The following is a 16,891-nucleotide window of genomic DNA, read 5'->3' as shown; positions in this document are numbered from 1 at the left end:
CTCGACGCAACTTCCAACACTTCTCCTCTATATGATCATCAATGTTATAGTGGTTGTAGTGGTTGTTGGGATATTTGCATTGGTGCGTTTTGGCTATTATATTTTTCCCTTACCCACTTTCCACTTCTTCTTCCCTTGCTTGGCAACTTATCGGTGCTCTTTCTTCTTGGACCCACTTGAAATCCCTTTCTTATAGCCTATGTTCTCTAAGTACTATGCATGTACACAAGCCTTATCCACCAATATAAGCTTGAAAAACATCACTTTCCTCTGAAGATGGTTATGTATAACTCCCAGATACTTGAGGAGCATATCTAGGTTATTGGGGGAGGTACCCAAAATTATGGCCATATTTCTAAATTCAATAATGTACTCATGTACACTCTATCCCTGCTTCTGCCTAAAGTAATGTCACTGCATCCACTAGTTTCCTAGATACCTGATAGGGTAAATTGTGAATATATGAGGGTAATGAAAGCATTTCATTTAGTCACTGGAAGATCTCCCTCCATCCTCAGTGTCTCCATGTGTATTTCCCACCAGGTCAACTCATGTCCATCTAATTTCATCCAAGCAAACAAAATATTCTATTCTTCCTCTATATGATGAACATTAAAATAAATTTCTAATTGTTAAAACTAGCGATTTAGCTTCAAAGTGTCAATATAAAATTCATACGAATTGATTTCGACCGTTGTTTCCATTTTAAATAGGGACTATGAATGGTTCTTACCACTAGAACTATGTTGATCATTTTCAGTTTCTTTCTTAGATTTCCTCTCAGGTTCTTCCTAATCGATTGATTTCACCTCTGACCCAACCTCTGCATTGGAACCTCAATCTTCTCCAAATAGTCCAAGCTTATTGGTCAGGACTACAATGATAAGGCTCACATTACAGCTTATGTCTGTGACTTGTGCTTCCAGCGGCACAAAGATCTCCTCTATGTGATCATGAGGGTTATTCATAGATTTGTCAGCCATGATTGGGGTATTTTGAATTTCAACTTAATTGATTTGGATACCCATCAATAGCCTACAATATACCCAAAGAAAACTACATTGATACTAATATTATCCATAATTTTCATGGATATTCCACTGGACAATTTGTCACAAAAAATCTACAAAAATATATTAAAAATTCTGAATTTACACTATGAGGGATTATTTATCCTCGGACTCTTGGATGTGTAAATTACTATTTTTTTCATATACATGCAAGTTATAATTATACATAAAATAGATACAACAATGAAATAAAAGTCACAAACCACAAATTAGCACAATATATACCTTGGGAAACCCTTTCGAGAGAAAACCCATCTACGAAGTGAGGCTACTATGCTCTCTTTCTCTGAAAGAAAAATGGATGCATGTACAATGAAGTGAGGCCTATGGTCTGTGGCCTACTACAATGTATGAACTCTCTTTATTTTCTCTCTCCCTACCCACTTTCAACTACTATGCTCATCTATGGAACAAAATGCACACAAATAGATTAGAACCCATTTTTCTTCTAGTGACTTGGTTATAACACAACCAAATAGCCTACTAGTGGTTAAGTTTGACTCCTTTAACTCTTAACTACAATTAAAATATTAACTCTTCTAGATTCTTTTTCATCATGATCACATGGCTAGCCCCTTTTCCATTAATAATCATGGTTGATGACATCCTCTTGAATTATGGCGGTGAAGACATGAAGGTCAACTTCCAAGTGTCATAACTTTTGCATACAGGCTCTAATTGACGCAATTCTTGCAACGTTGGAAAGGTATCTATGTGTAGAATATCACAAGAGGGTGTGGCACTTAAGAGGAAAATCTTTTCCCCAGAAAATTTCATTTGATGCCTCAAACTTCTCCCAAAAGGTTTCAAACCCCAATTTTCCAAATTGGGACCTATTGGTAAAAATGGTCCTGTGGGTTCATTGCTCCACATTTTCCACTTTGAAAGCTTCAAGATGGATTAAAAACAATATAATGATGCAATATGGATCATAAAACCACCTCCATTTTTCCATTATTCCATGCAAAGCTGAGTTGTGAGAGCCAAGAGAAAATTTGTGCTTAGGACCCTTGGAATTGAGAGGTTATAGCGGATATTTTTTCTCCATTGTAGCTTTGAACTCTAGCTTGACAATTTTTTACTTCATTGGACTCTATAATATACTTCCTCAAGCTTAGCTTTCAAGGTTTTCAATTATTGTATTGTTCTCATTAAATCCATTATTATAACAAGAAGTTCAAGTACCTAAATATCAACATAACAAAATATATGACCCCCTTAGTCAACCAAATGAAAAAGACAAAGCAGAATCCATTTAAAATAAAACCTAGATGCCAAAAGAGTTTTGAAACTAGGATGTGGGTTTGAAATATTAATATAACCTCTAAGGGGGACATTTATGGTGTTAAATGTATATGATATGATAATAAGGGGAGGCATATATGAGGTTAAATGTGCATGTGATGTGAAAATGTAAATTTAATAGGGTCAACATAATAATGAAGGAACCACATGTGCAATACATGAATAGGTATATATAGGGATCATGTAGTCATTATTGAGGACATGCGATTTGGATGTATAAATGTATTGGGGTATTTGGAGGAGTTTCTCCTATTATTTAGGGAATCACTGTGTAATTCATCTTTCTTATTTATTGGAGTGGATCTCCCTGATCATTATTTTGTATGTGGTGTGTACTTTTGGTTTTTTATGTATTTGTATCTTAACAGGTGGTATCAGAGCTACAATAATAGGATTTTTCTCTTATCTTGGCATTCTCATTATACATTTTTTCTAGAAAAAATTTGAGGAGATTGAGGCAAAAGAGAAAAGTACCTATGGTCAAAATCTTAGATTATGATTAGCTATACTTTTAGAGATATATATTATGAAAATTAGGATTTGGAATGGTCTTGAAATCAATTTCAATTGAGTGATGTTGGAAATTTTTCTATAAATTTTTCTAGGACACTTCAAACAAAAGAGATTAAGGAAAAATATCAAAGTACTTTTGGTAAAAATTTAAGACTCGGGTTGGATACACTTTCACAGATATACCCTATGAAAGTTAGAGTTTGTGAACGGTCCTAAAATATGTTTCAATTGAAATATTTTGGAATTTTTAATATAATGAGAGGATATTTTTGGGTACATATGCTAAATTTTTAGATTATGGTCTCTATGTATTTTGGTTTCTATTTTTTATTTGGAACTTAACAAATACAATCCACTCATTCATATAGTGGGACAATAGGATCAAAGGGTTGTGTACGCCTTTACTTCAAGTAGTCGAAACTAGGGGATTATAATTGTGAGGTGGTATACTAGTTAGTTGATCCATTAGGACATGGGATATTGTGGTCACATGGGTTTGTCACAATGAACTAGATCAACATAGCTTTGCTAAAAAAAACTTTAATAAAATGTATAATAAATAAACAATGCAATTCTACACTAGTTTATATGATAGATTCACTTGCTTCATGTAATTTTAATTGGTAAGGATAAATGTTTTTTTATATCTATCAGGAGTTGTGAATCCCATATCTACACTATTGTGTTAAATCTAATTTTAACATGGGGACCATAAAGAATGGCCAAATCATACATATTCTTGGGGCTCTATGCCCTTTGAGGTTTAAATTTTGATCATTATCAAGGTAATCCTTTGTCACAACCACTAGATCGTGACATGGTGGATTTATTTTAATCATGTAATATAGTTAATGAAATCTAAAAGATATAGTCCAAAGATGATCTAACCATAAGAATAACTCAATTATTATGAAATAGAAAGGACATGTTGTCCTAGTGGTCGAGCTCAAGTGGTTGAGTTCTTTGAGCTTCTTTTAGAATATATTAGGGTCAATCCCTTGGTATGGATGTTTCTATTGCATGTCTTTCCCAATGTATTGTGTGGGTTAGGTGCCATAATCAGTGATAATGTGTTCATATTGGATACTACTTCTTAAATGTGGGGAAGTGCCTAAGGGTTTCCCCATAAGGTTTTCTTTGGAAAAAAGAAAATACACATGAACAGGTCAGGTAGGTCCTTTGTCTCCATACTTATTTTCTTATCGAGAAGAGTTGTGAAACATATTTCACATGGCCATAAATTTATCACCCATTAATAAGAATTCCAATATTATAATTGGCACCATTCAATTAAGCCAATGATATAATAATGAGTTGCAAGACGAGCAATTTCATCAATATTATAAAGTGCAACTTTCATGAATCATAATTATGGGTTCCTTCATTCTCACTTCATAATTTTAGAGTTGAAATTTTATATAATTAAGTTTTCTTTCTAACATGTATTCGATGAACCATAACTTGTTCTCAAATAATGCATTATGTTGTTAAAATCTATTAATGATTAAAAATTCGATTGTGATATCCCATTGTGGAACTTGAAATACAACTTATAGGCTAAAATGTTTCGATGTCATAAGTATGTTTTTGCCCAAAACAATATGTTCCTATAAATGTGTCTTATTGTCCTTATATTCTTGATATATTGTTCCTCTAAACCATTTTTGTAATCCTTTCGAATTTATCCCATTAAAAAGATGCAAGTTATGGAACAATGTATTTCTACAAATGCACTATTAGAGAAAATTTGAAGATAAAAATGACCATCCAAATTTGGGTAGGAATCATCTTAGATTCCAAATACTTTTTGGGCAATCTTAAGAAGTGTTTGGCCACATTTTAGTGTCCCTTGATCTATAGGCTCTACTAATTTATGATGAGTGATGAATGATTCCCATGGAAAATAGGATGATAATGGAATGCAATTGGATGGCAAATTATTCCTTGGTGAACTAAAATTTAGATTGAACATTTTGACCTACAGTATGACATGTTTTCCAATCATGACATGGAAATATAGATTTTGTATTTTACATATTTCTTTTTGTGGGGGAAATATTTTCGAAAACTCAAATGTTTTTTACTTTGTCATTAGTGACATTGCCTAACATTTCAAAGGCTTGGATTTAATTTTCTTGGTTTGCTTCATATGTTTAGAGACCCATATTTTTTGATGTGTGAGTTTCAGGAATTAACTCTATTGAAATGAATATTCTTGCGGGTTATCCTATGTGTCATGTTCTATGTCCATGTGCTATATTTGACCTTTGTATGGAATGATTGATCATAGGTGATATTAAAATACTAAATGATTTAGTAATTTCAACCATAGTTGAAAAATGTTTGGTGACTACCTATACCATTTACATCTACTGCTATTTATGTGTGTACGAGTTTGAATATGATATAGGAATGTCTTAAAATGTAGTTATAAGCATTTAGATGTAATGAAAATGAGAAAGAGTTAGTACATTACTTGAGGATCATATATTGAATTTACTTATGCACATTACTTGAGGATCACATATTGAATTACTTATGCACATTTATGTGCAAGTATAAACAACTCTTATACATAAAATCATGGTTTAGGTAGAATATTTGAGTGTGCTTAGTGTCTAGTATTTCAAGTATTTAGGTTGAAATTTCTTCTTAGGTTTATAAGTAGCTATAAATTTGTTACATCTACATGTGATATAAAACTTTTGTTATCTTAATAGTTGTAATAGTTATTATTCTTAATTTACTAAAAGGTATATATGGATAGAAATGTAGATAGATTCAATTTATTATTTACAATACAAATTGTAGCTAGCGAAGTAAATTATGCCATTGTCATGGTTAGATGTTGAAAAAAGTGTATATTTTCTTAAATCCATCATGGAATTTTGGATGATGGAGTCATTGAATACCCTTTTGATTTTCTGGTATGAACATGTCTGCCTTTAACTCCAAAGAAAGAGAAAAAAATGGATTGTTATAGCAATTGTAGCCATAAAGAGGAAATTAGATACATTGGGAATTGAAACATTTGGATCAAGTGTAGTGGAAAAATCTCCAAATGTCGGAAACATTGGAGAGAATATGGAGGAACTTAGAAGTAAATTACCAAGAGTTGAAAATGTGTGAGAGTCTATAGAAGAATGCATATCTATTGTTCCTATTGTATTAACATCTTGGCATAACAAAGTGAATAGTCTAATGGAAAAGATTGTTTGGGAGAATCTAAGTCTCAAAGTATCTTTAGAAAAGGAAATCCCTCAAAATAAAGATAAGGTGTGAAAATTGTGGTGTTACTTATGAATTGGGAAAAATATCACTTGTATATTGAATAATTTTGAACTTGAAAAATTCTCATATGAAATCAACATCTCATCAATGTAACATATTAACATTGTCTAATAGTCAAATATCTTCATGTAGTGATGAAGCAACACGAACAAGAATGGTTGGAGATCATTTTGAGATTGAGCAAGAAATTGAAATTCTAAATTATTTCAACAAGACACAAGATCCTAATTTGTTCAAGGTGGTGGAAAAAAACACTTACAGGATATGAGGACAAAAGAAAAGAAATGTGAATTGTAAATGATCCAATAAATGTTTTCTTTAGGGCCAACTAGTGGTAATATAATTAGTTCTTTAAATGAACACAACAAATCAAAGAATCATATTACTTCTACAAGTGAGGCTTTGCATAATACAAGTGAGACAAGGATTGGCACAATTGGGAGACCCAAGAAGCCTACTATTGAGAAGTTTCAATAGAGTTTGACTAGGTTCTTCATTCCATTATCATCGTCACTATTACATAATGGTTCTAGAAGTGTAAGTGTTTCTACTTCAAGTGTGTTAATTATGTAAGTTTTGATTCTACAAGTATAAGTGCTTCTACTTTAGGTCGTTAATTATGCAAGTTTCAATTCGATTTAAATTTGTTTGAATGTGCATTATTTTACTCGTTATCATATTTGAAAGTAGTTCAATTTTTATTTTATATTTCATATTATTGGGGGTATTGGGATCCCTATATTGATAGAAATGGGGAGAGATTAGATAGAAAGGTCATAATGGATGATTAATGAGGTGGTAAATTATGGGATATAGAGAAGCATACCGAGAGGACACTATCTTATTATAATGTTGAATGTTGTATTGATGGCATATACAAGCATATTTATTTTCAAAGAGGTGAAACATGAATTCATTTTGATTCATTGACATATAATTTTTGTGATTTGATTCCTAAGTGTGAGGACTTTAGGATGAATTTATATCGCGGATCAAGGAGAAACATTAAAAGACATGTGAGAGATATAGGGAAAGGGAGAATACTAGACTATTTGAATCATAAACTCAAAACAGTTACATGAGTTGCAAATGCTAACCATAAATTAACAATGAGCTCTTTGGTGGGAGAGGAAAAATACTTTCTATTATAATGAGATCCCTAAAGGAAAACTTGTCTGAATCTATAGAAAGAAAGGATGTCTATAGTTTTTGCAAATATTTGTGTGAGACTCATAAGCAATGAAAATGTAGGGTAAAGATGCAGTTTGGGAATTCGTCAGAGGAATTTTTCACATCCTAATGCATCCCAAAGAATGGACAAGGTATAATGCTTCTACTAAATCCATCTATAAGATGATTAATTTGTGGGGAGGTCCTTAGATTGCATAGTTTATTAGTTGGAAATTGGATGGACCCTCAATCTCACAATATTAAGGCAAGTTGGAAAAACATTGGCATATATCCCAGGGAGCAGAAGTACATTTTTGAAGTGGCTAGAAACATTTATGGTTATTATAGAGAAAAATGTGGTATAGAGGGCCCAATTCTTATATTTCTTAATGAAGATGAAACTATCATGAAAAAATATGTTAGATGGGTAGCAAAAAGTGATACATTGGTGGGATTTTTTGGTAAGAAAGAACATATGTGCTAATCACATTTCGTAGCAAAAATTAGTGAGGGTGTTGCAAGATTTGAGATTATTATAATCTTTTAAGAATTTTGTGATTGCTCATTGTGCATGTTGATGGCCCTCGGTATTGCAACAACAATGTTGTAACTCCTAAGGATCTCGACTTTAATTATCAACCATGGGTTCATACAAACTTACGAGGGTTTGACATTGTATGTGCAATAAGAACTATTTTATTCTCTTGTTGACCTTTATGCAAGTGGAAATATTGGAATGAAGGTTAGATGCATAAGGACCAAGCTAACTAAGCTAGGCTACAGGAAAAATAGACTTACATAAAATGACTTGCAGAAAAGGAAATGGCACACACATTTATGATATTTGCAATGAAAGAAAGCACACTTTCTAAATGGAACACACTTCTATGTTGTCTTCAATAAATAAAAGAGCACTTTCTTAAATGAAATACTAAGAATCAAAAACCTAGTTTGCAGGGAAAAAATGGTATTCGGAAACAAATTGACAATGACATCTATGAGGTCTCTATACTTCCAAGTTTCATTATCAATGTTCCAAAGGTGTTTTAATATATCACAGAGATCAAACCATGAGTTTATTGTGCATACGAGTGAAAAAGGAGGGTTGGTTATAGGCTACTACAGGAGTCTATGTTTTGCTACAAGAGGCAGTCCAACGAGAATGTAGATCAGATATAATGTGAGTCTAAGATGAGGAAAAGTTGCAAAAAGGTTAGGAGATGATAACATTCAACTAATAAAAGCATAAGGAAACCTATTTCTATCCTATCTTATTGAAATCAATCTATGTGTGTTTCCTATAGTTGTAAAATGAATTACACAGCAAAATAGAGAACAACAAAATATATCATAAAAAGAAAAATAAAATGAAGGAAGTCTTGAAATTGAATTAATAAGTGTTATTATTGCTAATCACTACATAAATAATCTATAAGAAAGGATTGTTCATAAAATATTCTACTTAACCATGAAAAATAACCAAGAAAAGATAACTTTCAAAAATGTTGGAAAACGAGCAAATGTAAATCATAACATTAATAGAAGTACAAGAGGGCTCTAAAGCTCCTAGGGTCTGCCCAACCCAAGCATGCTCAGAGTCCTTAAAGGAAAACCAAGCTAAGACTTGGAATAAAACATTGTTTTCATTAACTAAGAAACTATCTTTACATTACATGATTGTAAACTTACTTTAGAATACAAAACTAATCTTGTTTTATTTCTTCCTTTTTCTCTTTATCTCCTATTGGGATACTCAACCCTCTTATTTATACATAGAGTGGGAAAACCCTCCTTGAGAGGAGGGTTGCATTTCCCTCCAAAAACTCCTAGAAAAGGGGATCTTTATCCTAGTTTTCCCCACAGCAATAGGAAGGGGCATTAAATTTCCTAAGACATCTAAGTGTATGCCCTCTTGCTACAAGGAACAAGTCCCAAAAATATCTCCAATGTTTCCACTTATCGGAATCTACTCAATGTCTCTTCAAATATTGCATAATAAACATGGTAATGCACATAAAATGTGAAAACCATGTTGAACTCTTCTAAGAACCCATTAAGCTAGGAAAATGTATCATTAAGTGCAAAATATGGGTTCAAACATAGTTTTTATGTGCTTACGAGTGGATAGATGGGCCTAATAATTTACCTTTTTTGGAATTCCATTATACCCCCTACTAGAATTGTTTCTCACCCTTAAGCAACTCATTCTTCTTCTCTTCTTTTCTCTTTTTCATTCATCTCCCTGATGACCTACTTGATGTCCCAAGCTGAGCTAGTTGTGGTTACCCTTTCTAGGTAGAATACTACATTATCTTCTATATACTTCCATTCTCGAGATTCTTCTTCCTAGTTTTAGTGTTCTTGGTGCCCCAATAGTAAAAGTGGATTGAAGTAAGCCCTATCCATTGAAATACAATTCTTTGTATGATCCTTTTATACAAAGTGGTCCTTGATAGTGTTTCTTGTAATTAATTAGGAGAGAGATACTCCCTTATCTTCATGCTATGGGACAACCCTTTCCCTATTCTCTAACAATCCTGTGAGCTCTCTTCCCCAATAATCTAAAAGTGTCATTGAAATGAAGGATGGATTATACCTGTATTTTATTTCAAATTTCTTTTATTTCGTGGTCCTCTACAACAATAGCATGGGGCATGGTAAGTATGAAGGGGGATGGATGATCAAGCCTAATCCATAGTGGTTCTTTCAGTTCCCCATCAAATGTTCTATTAACTTCTTCTACCCTATTTTCTTCTTGTCTCAACCAAGATGTTAGCACTACTAGTTTTGCATCTCCTAGGTATGGTCTAGGAACCCATATTGGCATGTCAATAAGTAAAAGGTTATGGATGTAGAACTCAACAATATTAGATTTGTCTTCCATGTTGCATTTTAGGCAAAAATATATGAACTATTTTGTTTCTTGTAGTTGGATTGTTCCCATTTGTGCTATCTGGTTTATTTGGAACCTATACCATTATTCCTTCAGGAATAATGCATAATACCTTCAGGTAACAACTTCCAAAGAGAGGTGTCCCATAGTCCCAAAGGATGTCTCCATTATTGAAATTTGAGCATCCTTTGTCTTCAACAACTCTTGTGCTTTTTGCAATTTATTCCTTAGCTTTTGGTTTTCTCTTTCAAGTTATTTTCTTCTATTTGCCTCATCTATCCTTACGAAGACCATTTCATCCATCATCTTGTTTAGTTCACCTTCCATCTTGGAAATGTCAACCACCCATGTATTCTATGTTATTATTTTCCACTTGTATGTTTCTACCTTAGCCTTATCTACTTCAAGCATCAAATGGGGCACAAGATGTGCAGGGAGCATCCTCCCTTATGTCCCTGCAATAGGGGGGTCAAACCTCAATGACAATGACAATAAAGAAGATGGCTTCTTTGGGGCAGGCTATTTTGCAACCTTTTATAGCTCTTATACCTCTACAAATTATTCCTATAGTTGTGTAAGCTACTCCTATTATTGCACTAGCTGCCCTATTGTCTCAAGCATTATTAATATTCTACCATGTTGTGCCTATGTTTCTTGTGCATGTGGCTCTGGTAATCCTTTTACTTATTCGTCATGTAGTTGCCTCCTTTCAGGACTTGGTTTTTTTCAATTGTGATGGGAGTAGCAGAGGGTGGTTTAGGTTTCCCATTATGCTTGATTATAGTACCTTTTATTTGTGTATAAATTATACGTTAGGTATGCCTGCTTACCTTGGGCTTGTAGGAGTACATAAGCCTACCTAGGTAGCTACAGTATATTTTTCATCTTATTCTAGTATGTTTTTCATCTTATATTTTGAAGGGTTTAAAAATTTTGGGAGTGATTCTCCTTTAGTTTCAGTAGTCTTGAAAATTTGGGGATTGGATGTCTTTAAATCCAACCACTGGTCATATGGGCTAGTAATGGAACCAAGACCAAGATCTTAGCTAAAAAAGATGTGTTAGGCTTTCAACTATTAGACATTAGGCTCTTGAGCCCTAAGGGTTGAGTATTTCATCGAACCACCCTCATGAAAATCTCTTAAACTAACAAGTATGAAGACTTTATTAATTAATGGAGATAAGTAGTCAGCCTTGTTAAGTGACAACATATCATGTGTTGGAATTTCAAATTCTGGTGTATTGGGGGAGCATGGTAGTGTCTATTGATGTGAAGCCCCAATGCAAACACGACCCATCGCATTCAACATATGACAGGAAGTTTGGGAGGTGTTAGTTGATAGGAACAGGTTGTAGGTATCATGCATTTAGAGTTCAAGGGATCGAAAGCCAAATATTGGGGTATCACCACAATACCATTAACGTGTGATAGTACTAGTGGACATGGCATGATGATGTGGAAATGAAGTGATGGTCCATGAGGCATGGTCAAATGGAAAATTATGTTTCATGGTGACATACCACAAGACATGGCACATTGATGATGTGGTAGGATGACATATTGTAGTGATGCGAAAATCCACATAATAAGTTGATGCATCACAACATGGATTAGTGCACAATAAGAGGCAACCAGGTGGCATCTATTTGGTCATGGAATTGGCATCCTTTTTACCATAATTTTCCCATATTTTCAACTATATTTACGATTATATTCATATGTTGTTACTTCACTAATCACCATTTTGACTAATGCATGCTACTCTTTCATGTCACCTAATTCCATGCAGTTTTGCTTGTATTTTGATGAGAGGATGGATTTTTTGGGAAACTTTGTTAACAAAATTGACAAAGATGTTGTTTTAGGATGACTTGGCTTGCTAGAGTGTTGTTGCTTAGATGGAATGTTATTTCTCCAATTTTTGTGTTACTGATATCCTAGAACAGGTTTCGTTGATGTTGTTATTATAATGTTGATACTCTATTTTGCAACACCCTATTTCCTTGATGATGTCATCAAGAGTCATCATGAGTTGTTACTCACTCGAAGTCAACTTATACCGCTATGTTAGTGAGGTGAACTATCTTTTACTAATACAACCAACTTGGATGTCACATTTATGATTTTCTATTGTTGACTTCTCACTAATTGGAGACATTATTACAACATTGTTTTTATTCTCACCAAATTAGTTATAATCTATTATACAAGACTCTCAAATTAGAAAACCTTAGAATCGAAAGCTTCTCGTGGCTGATTTTGGTTTCAATATTAGAAATAATTTAAATCCATAAAAGGAGAAGCCCTCTACCTCAATGGGCGCGACACTATTGTAATTTTAGAGGGACTATGCATTTGTAACTTTTTCAATATTAATACACACCCTTATGGGTTCGTGGCTTAATAGTCTTTTATTATATTAGCTTGTGAGTTGTATATTACCAGCTCCCTACTGAGGATAAAGGGTTGTCTAGTTTAGTAGCGATCATTGTATCAGTGAGGTAGTTTAGTAGTGTGTTTAATTTCCTCACAATTATTTTTAATGTTGTTAAATTGTTGTCAAGTGGGTGTAGCTTGGGTGGTAAGCAGGAGTCACTATTATCCTCCCGACCTATTAGGTTCCTATAATTTATAGGATCTCAAGGTGATTGAGTATTTTATATCAGAAATCTCATATTGTAAATAATTTTCAATATGCAAATGATTTCCAAATAAAAGAAAAAATAGAATAAAAATGAAAAAAGGGTATTAAAAAAAAAGAGGAAAACAAAAAACATTGAAAAAAAGAATAAAAAATTGAACCCCATCAAAAGAAAGAAAAACAAAAAGAAAATAATATTGAAAGTGTTGTAAATCTAAATGTCACTACTAATAGAAAGTTTTCTTCATGATTAATGAATAAAGGTTGTGGGCAGCTTGTTTAAAAAATCCACAATGACTAGTTATTTGTTTAATCATACAGTATAATCATGGTTAAACATGTTGTGAATTTCTGTAAATTAGATTAGAGAATAAAGATTTGCCAAATAGTTTAATCTTGGTAAATCAATAGTTAGGTAGAAAATGACATTGATTCAACTGTTTAATCTGAATCAATAGGAGAAATAAGGGATAGGATTAAGTATTTTTTTTATTTTTCATAAAAGAAAATAATATGGGTTTGCTAGTATAAATGCACCTCTTTAGAAGAATAAAAATGTTAGTTTACTTAAAGGGTAGGCAGAAATAGTTAGTTTTATAAATATACTTATGTGCCCTTTACCCTAAGTTTTAGTGATTATGTGAATTCAGGCACGATGGGGATAAATTGTTTTTTACATGTTTTATATTTCAAACTTTATCCTAAGATCAAAAGTAAGAAATCAAAGCCGCTTATGGACAAATTTTGTTTTGTTGTATATGGTTAAAATAGGTTGCACTCAAAACATCAGGATTCTCCACCCTTCATGATCCGTGGCCTCATTTGTTTTCGGCCCCCCCTCTCCATCCTACCTTTATTGCCGAGGGGGGGTCCGAAAAGGTAGTATTCTCCCCCAAGCCCCATCCGTATGTGTCACCTTCCCCTCATTTCTCACCCCTCTTCCAATACCGCTTACCACCTTCTACCCCCTCTAAAAATCATCTTCCCCTCATCCGCTTTACCGTGTCCCTACCTTGACACCTCCGCCACTCATGATGCACCATGTTTCGTAGTCGTTGAACAATTAAATTCTTTCCCAAAAGAATTACTGTTGGGCATTCAATTTGCCTTCCCAAGTAATCATTCGTTTTCAATGGTCCCGCGCCAAACATCCAACAAAAATTGATTTTTGCCTTTAAAATCTTTGGAACCATCCTCTTTCTCCCTTTCACTAGCTTATTATCCATAATTCACATTTTTCTACAAAGCGACCAGTTTCAAAACATTTGTTGAACCATATCGAAATTGTCAGCGCTCTGTCTCCTTTTCCCCTAACGGCTCATAGCCTCAAATTGTTCCCGGTAAGCTCTCCCTTCTATCACAATTATCATTCACTGATCTAAATATTCCTGCAAAGAGAAAGAACTAGGAGAACCCTGTTAATCCATTAATCTCTCCATCCATAGACTTAGATCATATTCCTTTAGCTGATAGGGATTATAGGATCATTAAACACAGTGCTACTATAAATGTTTAGAGCTCTATTGTTGGCTGGAAGACAAACATGTTGATAAAACAAATGAAATTGGACTCTGGGAGTCCAATATTCCTCATTATATTTTCCCTTTGACCTTCCATGCCACTGAATTCACCAGGAAATGCCAAGCCTGCTATGTTCCCAGTTAAAAAAATATTATGATCCCATCTGGTGACATCCTATTTACAATTACTTCCCAATCTATAAACCAGATGATGCTAGCTCCCCCTGTGGAAAACAGTGCCCCATTTTCCTTAGAAGCCCTCACCCAACTCTATCAGAAGCTTGATTTTGCTACAAGAGCCAAGATTTTTGAGATCTTCTTACCAGAAAATGCCCAATTACCAAAGAAGAACCCTCCATACCCTTCCTCAATCTTCCCTGATCAAGCTAAATAGATTATAACCATAATTTCATACATTTTGGGTTATTATTCTGATCAGTGGGTAGATGAACCCATTCTAGGCTTCCTTTCCATATTTTCCACAGATAGCAAACCATCCATTTTGTTTAATTTCAGTCAATTCTTGGTTGATAACATCCATGAGAAGTTTCTGAAATTTCCAACAAAACAAGTGTTTAATTACACTTCAATTTTAATTTATATGTTTCTTTATTATCAAGCAGACAGGTTCAGTTTTGCTATGCAGAAGCTAGATGAAGAGGGAAATCAGCAACCTGTGATATTTTGGACTTCTTTAGTAATGAAAGAGCAACAATAATTCTCATACAAACAGTTCATTGAAGAGTTTTTTCACCCAGCTATGAACATCCTAAATAGTTCAGCACAGCCTAGAATCAGTGAAGACATCAAAAGGGTTTTGCATTTGATAGATCAGGCCAAGATTGGAGATTGGTATTTATACCAAAATTATACAGAAATCAGATTTTATGGATGCAAACTATCACCATATAAGCTCCTAAAATACCTCTCGGTGAGGATTTTTTCCCTGGAATACAGCAGACAAATGTTAAATTTATATGATATTCACTTTGTGGTGCCAATGAAGAAATCCCAGTTTCGCATACAGACACAGGTGGGCCCTTTCATATGCAATACTAGGTCAGCAGGAGAAGAGGTAGACAAAATTCTTAAAGAGATGAAATTTAGCTTGAGTTTTACATGGTCTTATGACCCTTGGGGTATCATTTCCAAGTTGAGAGTAGAAAACAAAACTACTCCATATATCCATACCTCAAGGCCTGAGATAGAAAAGTATGCAAATCAGTCAGAATGGGCAGAGAATACATTACAGGAAGCTGAAGAACAATTATTTTCTACTTCAAATTTACAAACTCCCACTCCTCAGGAGAAAACAAGTAAAAGACAAAGAGAGGAGGGATCATCATCAACAACAGGTAGTGAAGCCAAATATTTCAGAATCAGTTACAGGAAAAGAGAAAAGATCACTCCTAGGACAGATGCAGAAAAGGAAATAGAAGACCAAGTTGCCATCATAATTGGAAACTCACCATCTACAAGAAACACATTTGTTGCATCTCCTGCTCGACCTTCGATTTCACATGGTCAAAAGGAAACATAGCTATCTTCTCAAGATGTCCAAGGAGAAAAGGAAAAGAGTGTTTTTAAGAGGTACCAAGAGATCAAACTTAAGAATGAAATTCTTAAGAACAATACCTACAATTAGTTTTGGACGCAAACTTCCAACTCACAAAGCATATTAATATCATTTTTTGACACAGAGCAGGGAAAAATGTAGATGGCCTTCCTTGAGGCCCAGATTACACATCCAAAGACACCAGCAGATTACAAAAGTACAACATTTGAATTCAACACCAAAGATATCCATCCCAAGATGATTTCCTCCACCTTAACTAATACTTCCATGTCATTGTCTAAGCTACAAGTTTCATATGCAAACATTCAGTCCCAATTGAAAATGGAAAAGGTGTCTTCCTTAGCAAAGGACAATAGGATCAAATCTTTGGAAGATTTGGTAGTCAAGATAGGATATGATCCTAAGGATATAAATGATGCAGAGGATATCATTAAGAAGAAAAATCTGAACATTGCAGCATTGAGAAAGCAGCTGAAACTGCTAGCCACAGAGGATCCCTTGACTAAAGACATTGAAGAAAATGAAACACAGAAGGTTGACATGATGAAGCTAATCATAGAGCGGAATATTCAGATCAAATAGATGGAGGTAGAAATGGAGAAAATGATCAAAGAGAAAGAACAGAGTCAAAGGATGGCCTTATTCCCCCCTGGTTGCCATACCCATCACTTGGCTCCCAACTACAAGAACGGCAGTTGCAACAACTTCTTCAACTTAAAATACAAGCGTTGAAAAGGTCACAAAGACACTAGAGAATATGTCAATCCAGTCAGAAGAAATTAAGACATTGCAGGGGTAGGTCAAAGCTCTAGAAGAACATAAGGCCAGAACTGAAGCTTCTCGTCTAGTTGAAGTGCAGAAGTCACAACTGCTAGAGTGGTTACAAAAGGTGGAGAAGAATACGTCAATTGG

This window comes from Pinus tabuliformis, chromosome 9, assembly GCF_031772625.1.
Source record: "Pinus tabuliformis cultivar Carrire ecotype Pingquan chromosome 9, CPIR1, whole genome shotgun sequence".
NCBI classification, from domain to species: domain Eukaryota; kingdom Viridiplantae; phylum Streptophyta; class Pinopsida; order Pinales; family Pinaceae; genus Pinus; species Pinus tabuliformis.
The sequence above is the reverse complement of the archived record's forward strand: the minus strand, read 5'-3'. Positions refer to the sequence as shown.